This window comes from Phodopus roborovskii, unplaced genomic scaffold (genome assembly GCF_943737965.1).
Source record: "Phodopus roborovskii unplaced genomic scaffold, PHOROB, whole genome shotgun sequence".
NCBI lineage: Eukaryota > Metazoa > Chordata > Mammalia > Rodentia > Cricetidae > Phodopus > Phodopus roborovskii.
In genome coordinates, this window is record NW_026126480.1 from 27,962,284 (window position 1) to 27,968,313 (window position 6,030).

General features: G+C 46.2%; 1 protein-coding gene across 1 annotated transcript in view; it reads left to right on the top strand.

Annotated features, from left to right (window-relative positions):
* Iqck (IQ motif containing K) overlaps window positions 1-6,030 on the top strand; it is a 112,474-nt gene that overhangs the window by 105,696 nt on the left and 748 nt on the right. The window lies entirely within an intron of this gene.

A 6,030-nucleotide genomic window follows, 5' to 3' on the forward strand; every position in this document is an offset into this window, starting at 1 on the left:
AGGTTCAATCCTCAGAACCAAACAAACTGGTGTGGTGGTGCACACCTTCGATCCTAGCTCTCAGTAGGTTGAGGCAGAAAGATCAGGAGTTCAAGGCCATCCTCAAATACTAACTAAATTCCAGGCCAGTCTGGACTATAAAAGACCCTGTTTTTTTGTTTTATTTTAATTATTTAAACTATCAAATAAACATTGTTCTGATAAAAATTGCTGAGTGGAGAGAGTGGCCCTGTCCCTTCTGTGACCTCGGGCCCTAGCCCTCTTGGGGACTGTTGCTGCTTGTGGAGGAACACTCACAGCAACAGTTTCTTGCTTGTGAACTATGGGGACTTGAGTTTCCTGAATATTTTTTAGCCCAGCCCCACAAATCACAAGCTCCTTGAGGACTTTGCCCTAAGATTGATTCGCTAATGCCAAGGGTTTAACCCCAATTAGACACATTGCAAAGACACTGTTTTCATACCTAACCCCAAAGTTGATTCAATAGTTCCTTTCCCAGATTTGCCAGATCCAAGGGGGCCCACAAAGGACTGCAGTGGGTGGGAGCTAATTCCCAGGTTCAGCCTCTGGAGATCCATTTGAAAGTCTGGGTGAATCCCTGCTCCTGGTGATGTACACCTCTAATCCTTTAGTGAACACTGTGAATGGGCGTGTCCCATGGTTTCCACATCCCCTCCTTTGAACCTGAGGCCTCTTCTTCTCCATCCCATGCTGCTGGCTGTGAGGTTTCTCTGGGCTGTGGCTTGGGTTCTCAACTGCAGCCCTGGAACTGGAAAGGATGGGGGAACCCAAGAAATGGATGGAGCCTCATTGGTATGCAAGGCTCTCTTGTCACATTGCTACTAATAACTGCAGAAGGGCTGGCACATCTCTCTGGGATTTTCCATTCCTCCTGGCCCTTCCGGAGTTGGCTGGACACCAGCTTGCCAAGGGGGACAAGGACAACACAGGGGCACCGAGGCGTCTGCCTATTGACATCTCTAAAGTGGAAAGTGGGTCCTTGCAGAAGCTCTGTTAAGTTCTTCCCTCCCTCGTTCCCATCCCCCACCAGACTCCTTTTGTAGAGCACACACCTTTACAGGGCTGTATTCTGCAAACACCTAAGGACTAAGACCCCTTCCAGTTACCCATTGATTGACTGGTTGAGGTGGTGTCTAACTGTGTTGGGCCTTAAGCAGTTGCCCCACCTTACCTTCCCCAGTAGCTGAGATGCATCCAAGTGCCGCTGCATCCAAGAATTCTGTTTAATTTTAGCAAAGTAATCTTTGCTCAAAAGATGCATAAGGTAAAACATGGACTTCAGTGGACATCCTCAGCCCAGGCCACACTCCTGTACCCCAGCACCACTCAGGGCTTCTCAGGTGGGGGCTGGGCATCCCCAGTAGGCTTATGTAGTGGTTAAGATTTTTAAGTATTATCTCCTCATTGAAGTATGGCAGGTGAGAATTAGCTCAAGCAACCAGTAATGTACTTTTCCAGTCATTTATGTGAGTTCAAGTAGAGTATGTACTGCCATTGTTTCTTTTTACTTCTAGAGATGGGTGGTGATATAATACATGAAATATAGAGTGGACATCCTGTTGCCACCAACCAGAGTTGTGTACTGTCAACACTCTTCCTTCCTTCCTTTTATTTGAGACAAGATTTTGCTGTGTAGCTCGGGAGAGCCTTGAACTTGTGATCTTCCCACTTCCACCTCCTGAGTGATGGGATGAGAGGTGTACATCAGCATGTCTGGCTCGAAGTCAACACCTTTGAGTTTCTTCCTTGGACAGTGAAACCATATGACCGACTCTTTTGGTACTCTGGTACTCTTACTGTGTTTCCTCCCTACTACGCAACTATCCTGCAGTATCATTAGACTAATGTGGTTCATTCATGCTTGCTGCCGTAGAATCACTCACTGCTCAGAGAGAGCAGTGTTCTCCTGTGTGCTGACAGTCATTTCCTGTCTTCTGCTGCTGGAAGATGGCATTTACTTAGTTATTTTTGCTCTTGTATGTGTGCGTATGCATGACTGTGTGTGTGTATGTGTGTGTGTGAGCATGTGGGTGTGTGTATGTGCATGTGCATGTGGGGACCTGATCACTCTGTACTTTAATTGAGGAGGGTCTTTCACTGAACCTGGAGGTCCAGCCTAGTCAACCTGCATTGCTGCTGTCTGCTACCAAGCCCACCTGGCTTTCATGTGGGTGCAGGGGATCCAAATTCTGGTCCTCCGGTCATTACACTTGTTGAATAAGTGCTTTAACCACTGAGTCATCTTCCCAGCCCCATGCCATGAGCGGTTTAATTCTCACCCAGTGGTTCATGCATGCAGGGGCTTCAGCACGGAACACAGATATGGTTTCATCTGTATTTTTCATGAGCTTCACTTTGCTTTGCTAACACACTTTCCCAGTAAGCTTGCCTACCTAGAAGATAGGCCTATCTGTAGGCAGAGCCAGGAATGGGAATGGTCCAAACTCCCCAGATGACTCTACTGTGAGGCCACAATCTACCTTTACTTTCAGCCCTTCAACTCTAGACACCGTCACTCGTCTTTTTTGAGAAAACATCCATAGCTCAGTCCTGTCCCCTCAGCCTCAAAGTGTCTGTGTGATGCCTCCCCCAGCAAGGCCAAAGTGTAGGGGTAAAAAGGCAGAGAGGGATGGATGGGGCTAGTTAGAACTAGAGACAGGGACACAGGTAAATTCTTGGTGTATGACAGAGGGAAGTTTAAGGAAACCCCAGAGCTGGGAATCCTTCTCAGAGGCCAGGACTCGTCCCCTCCCCCACCTGCTAGCAGCCTCCAGTGCTCGCCTGACAGTTGCAGATCAGTTTAATTTGGGGACTCACAGGAGCACCACGATGCATCAAGCTAAGGGGTATTCTAGACTGTGAGGGTCTTATAGTCATGATTCTTTAAAGTGATTACAACCATAGTCAGTTTTCATCGTCCCAGGCCAATGACAGCATGTTTTCTGGGGTGAGGCCCAGACACTAATAATTTTTGAGAAGTGACAGTGTGGTTTTTATATGGAGTCAGGGTATAGAACATGTTGGCTGTGGGTCTGACACCTGTAACTGGCATCCATCAATCACTTGGGGAGCTTGTTCAAATGCAGGCCCCTGGGCTCCTCTCTCTGTATCTGGATTGGGACCTTACCTTAGTTTGGTTTCCTATTACTATGATAAAGTACCCAGCAGAAGCAATTTAGGGCAGGAGGAGTTATTTCAGCTCACCGTCCCAGGTCACAGTCCACTGTTGCATGGAAGTCACACTGGCAGCAGCCAGAAAAGGCTGGTCACATTTCAAGAGCAAAGAGCAATGCATGCATGCATCCTGAGCCAGCTCATTCTTCACTCGGTTCAGGGCCTAGCTCATGAAATAGCATTGTCCACACTCAGGGTGTCTTCCTACTTTAATCAACCTAATTAGCCCTCAAAGGGATGTCCAAAGTCCAACCTAATCTAGACAATCCCTCATTGGAATTTCTTTCCCAGTGTGTAGATTATGACAAGTTGACAATTAAAACCAACCATCGTAGGCCTTGAATTTGTGATTCTAACAGCAATCTCCACTGGGCATCCCTTGATCATACTTGAGATCCATCCCACAGGTCTGAAGTTCCACTTGATGCTGCTCAAGTTTGCCTTATGAATTCCAAAGGGGATCCAGTGCAGTCCTGCTGTGTGGGATTACAGCTTCTCTTCCCACCTCTATTTTCACCAAGTTGGTGGCTTGAAATGGGTCCTAAACCTGGTAGATGCTCCAGATGCAGACCTTTGCTAGTACCCAATCAGTCATGATTTGTATATTTCAGGGTTTCACTGGCCAGAGAATATGGGAGTACAGGGGGTTACTGAGAAAAATGTAGAGCATCCCTGGCTTTGAAGGATCAATGTCATCATTAATGGGTTCTAGAATCCAAGATGCTTGTAGCATCTTCATGCAACTTCCTGTACAGCCAACAAAAGAGGTAGATCTGTGCATGTAATAACACTTTAAATTATTCAAATGTGTGTCCGTGTATGTGTGCATGGGATGTGTGAAGTTTGGAGGAGTTGTTTCTGGCCTTCCACCCTGTGGGTCCTGGGTGCAGAACAAAGGCTATCAATCAGGCTTGGAAGCAGATGCCTTCTTTATGCACTGAACCATCTCACTGGCCCCATTTTTTTCTTTCTTTCTTTCCTTCCTTCCTTCCTTCCTTCCTTCCTTCCTTCCTTCCTTCCTTCTCTCTTCCTTTTTTTTTTTCTTCTTTTGCTTACAGGCTTCCAATATTTAAAGATATTCTGGCTAGCGTTAATACAGGTTGAGAATCCCTTGTGGTGGCACACACCTTTAATCCATTGAGAGACAGAGGCAGGCAGGTCTCTGATTTGAAAGCTAATTTGGACTACATGGCAAGTTTCAGGCCAGCAAAGGTTACATAGTAAGACCCTGTCTCAAAGAAAAAGGAGAAGAGAGAGATCAGAGAAGACAGACACACCAGATTCAGATTTTAGAATGCTTGCATTTGAAATATTGGGCTAGGACTCATCTAAAGGTTAGATTCGTTTAGGTTTCATATTCACTTATATAGTATAAACATGATTTTATGAACTTTTAAGAAATAATTCTGTACAGTTCACAGAATTAAGGGTATGGAATTTTCCATCTGTGGCATCAGGTTGGTTTTTGGAAATTGTTGGTTTGGGGCTTATTCTAGATTGCAGATTTTCAGGTTTAGGCATGTCCACTTGTGTAATTTATTATTAATAGTTGGAAAACCCAGATAATCACAGGGACTGAAATAGAGGAAAGCATTCTGGGGACTCTTGATTCCAGGTTACCTTTTAGTCCTGGCACATGGGGAAATTTCTGCTTAGCCAAGATGGACCGGAGACGAGGATGATCTAACAGAACCTAACCTGGCACTTGTCCCAGCAAGTTCCCATGAAGGAGCTCAAGGGCTGGGCTGATCTCAGAATGACCCTGAGTTCTAGGAAAGCATTCACACCACTGCCATTGAGAAATGACCCATCGTGGTGACCACTGCAGCCCTCACCTTATGCTCATGTCTGGTGGTTTATGTCCTAAGGTTGACACCTCTGTGCTATAGTCCAGTCCAAACCCTGGCTCCTGTTAGAACCACAATGCACTTCACAAGCCAGGGTACAGGAACACTCAAGAATAATCTTTTGGGCATTAACACAGGAGGGAAGCGACTAGAGGCAAAGATATTTAACAACTGAAGGTCAGAAGGGGAGATAGATCATTGGTAAAGTGCTTACAGTGCTGGTGTGAGGACTTAGGTTTGCTCCCCAGAGCTCATGTAATAAACCGTAGGCCATAGTGGGATTATTCTTGTAGTCCCAGAGGGTCCGTGGGACTTTCCAGCAGCCAGCTTTGCCTTCCCCATGAGTTTCAGGCCAATGAGAGGACCTGTCTTAAAAAGCAAGGTGGTGGCATCTGAAGACAACTGAGGTTGTCCTCTGGCCTCCAAGGCACATACACACATGTGCACCCTTAGGTGTGTGTGTGTGTGCAAGCGTGCACACACACACCCACACACCCACACACCCACGGTCTTTGCAGTGGGGATATATTTCAGTGATGGAGGGGTTACTGAAGCATGCATAAAGCAAGCCCTGGGCTCCATCCCAGCACCACAAAACTATATTATGTAATAATACATTTTTAAGAGTTCTTTCCAAAAAGAATTTCCCCCATCCTGGGGCTGGGTCTCCATATTTATTTGAGGACAGCCTCTTACCTCTTGGGATTAATTTCTCCTACACAGGGTGCTATATTCTGGGTCCAGCTAACTCCCCCTTCAATGAAATGGTGTCAGGTAATGGATTGGGCTGAGTCTGTTATCATCTTTAGTAAAACTTCCTTCAGGACCCTAACCCCATCAACTTTTTTTCTGAACTCTAAAACTGTCATGAATTGGAGGGGTCCTGCTTCAAGCTTTCAGTTGAAATCATGGAACACAATGTGCTATGTTCCTCCCAGAGGGGCCAGAACCAGGGCAGGTTGTAAATGACCCTGTTCACACATGGCAG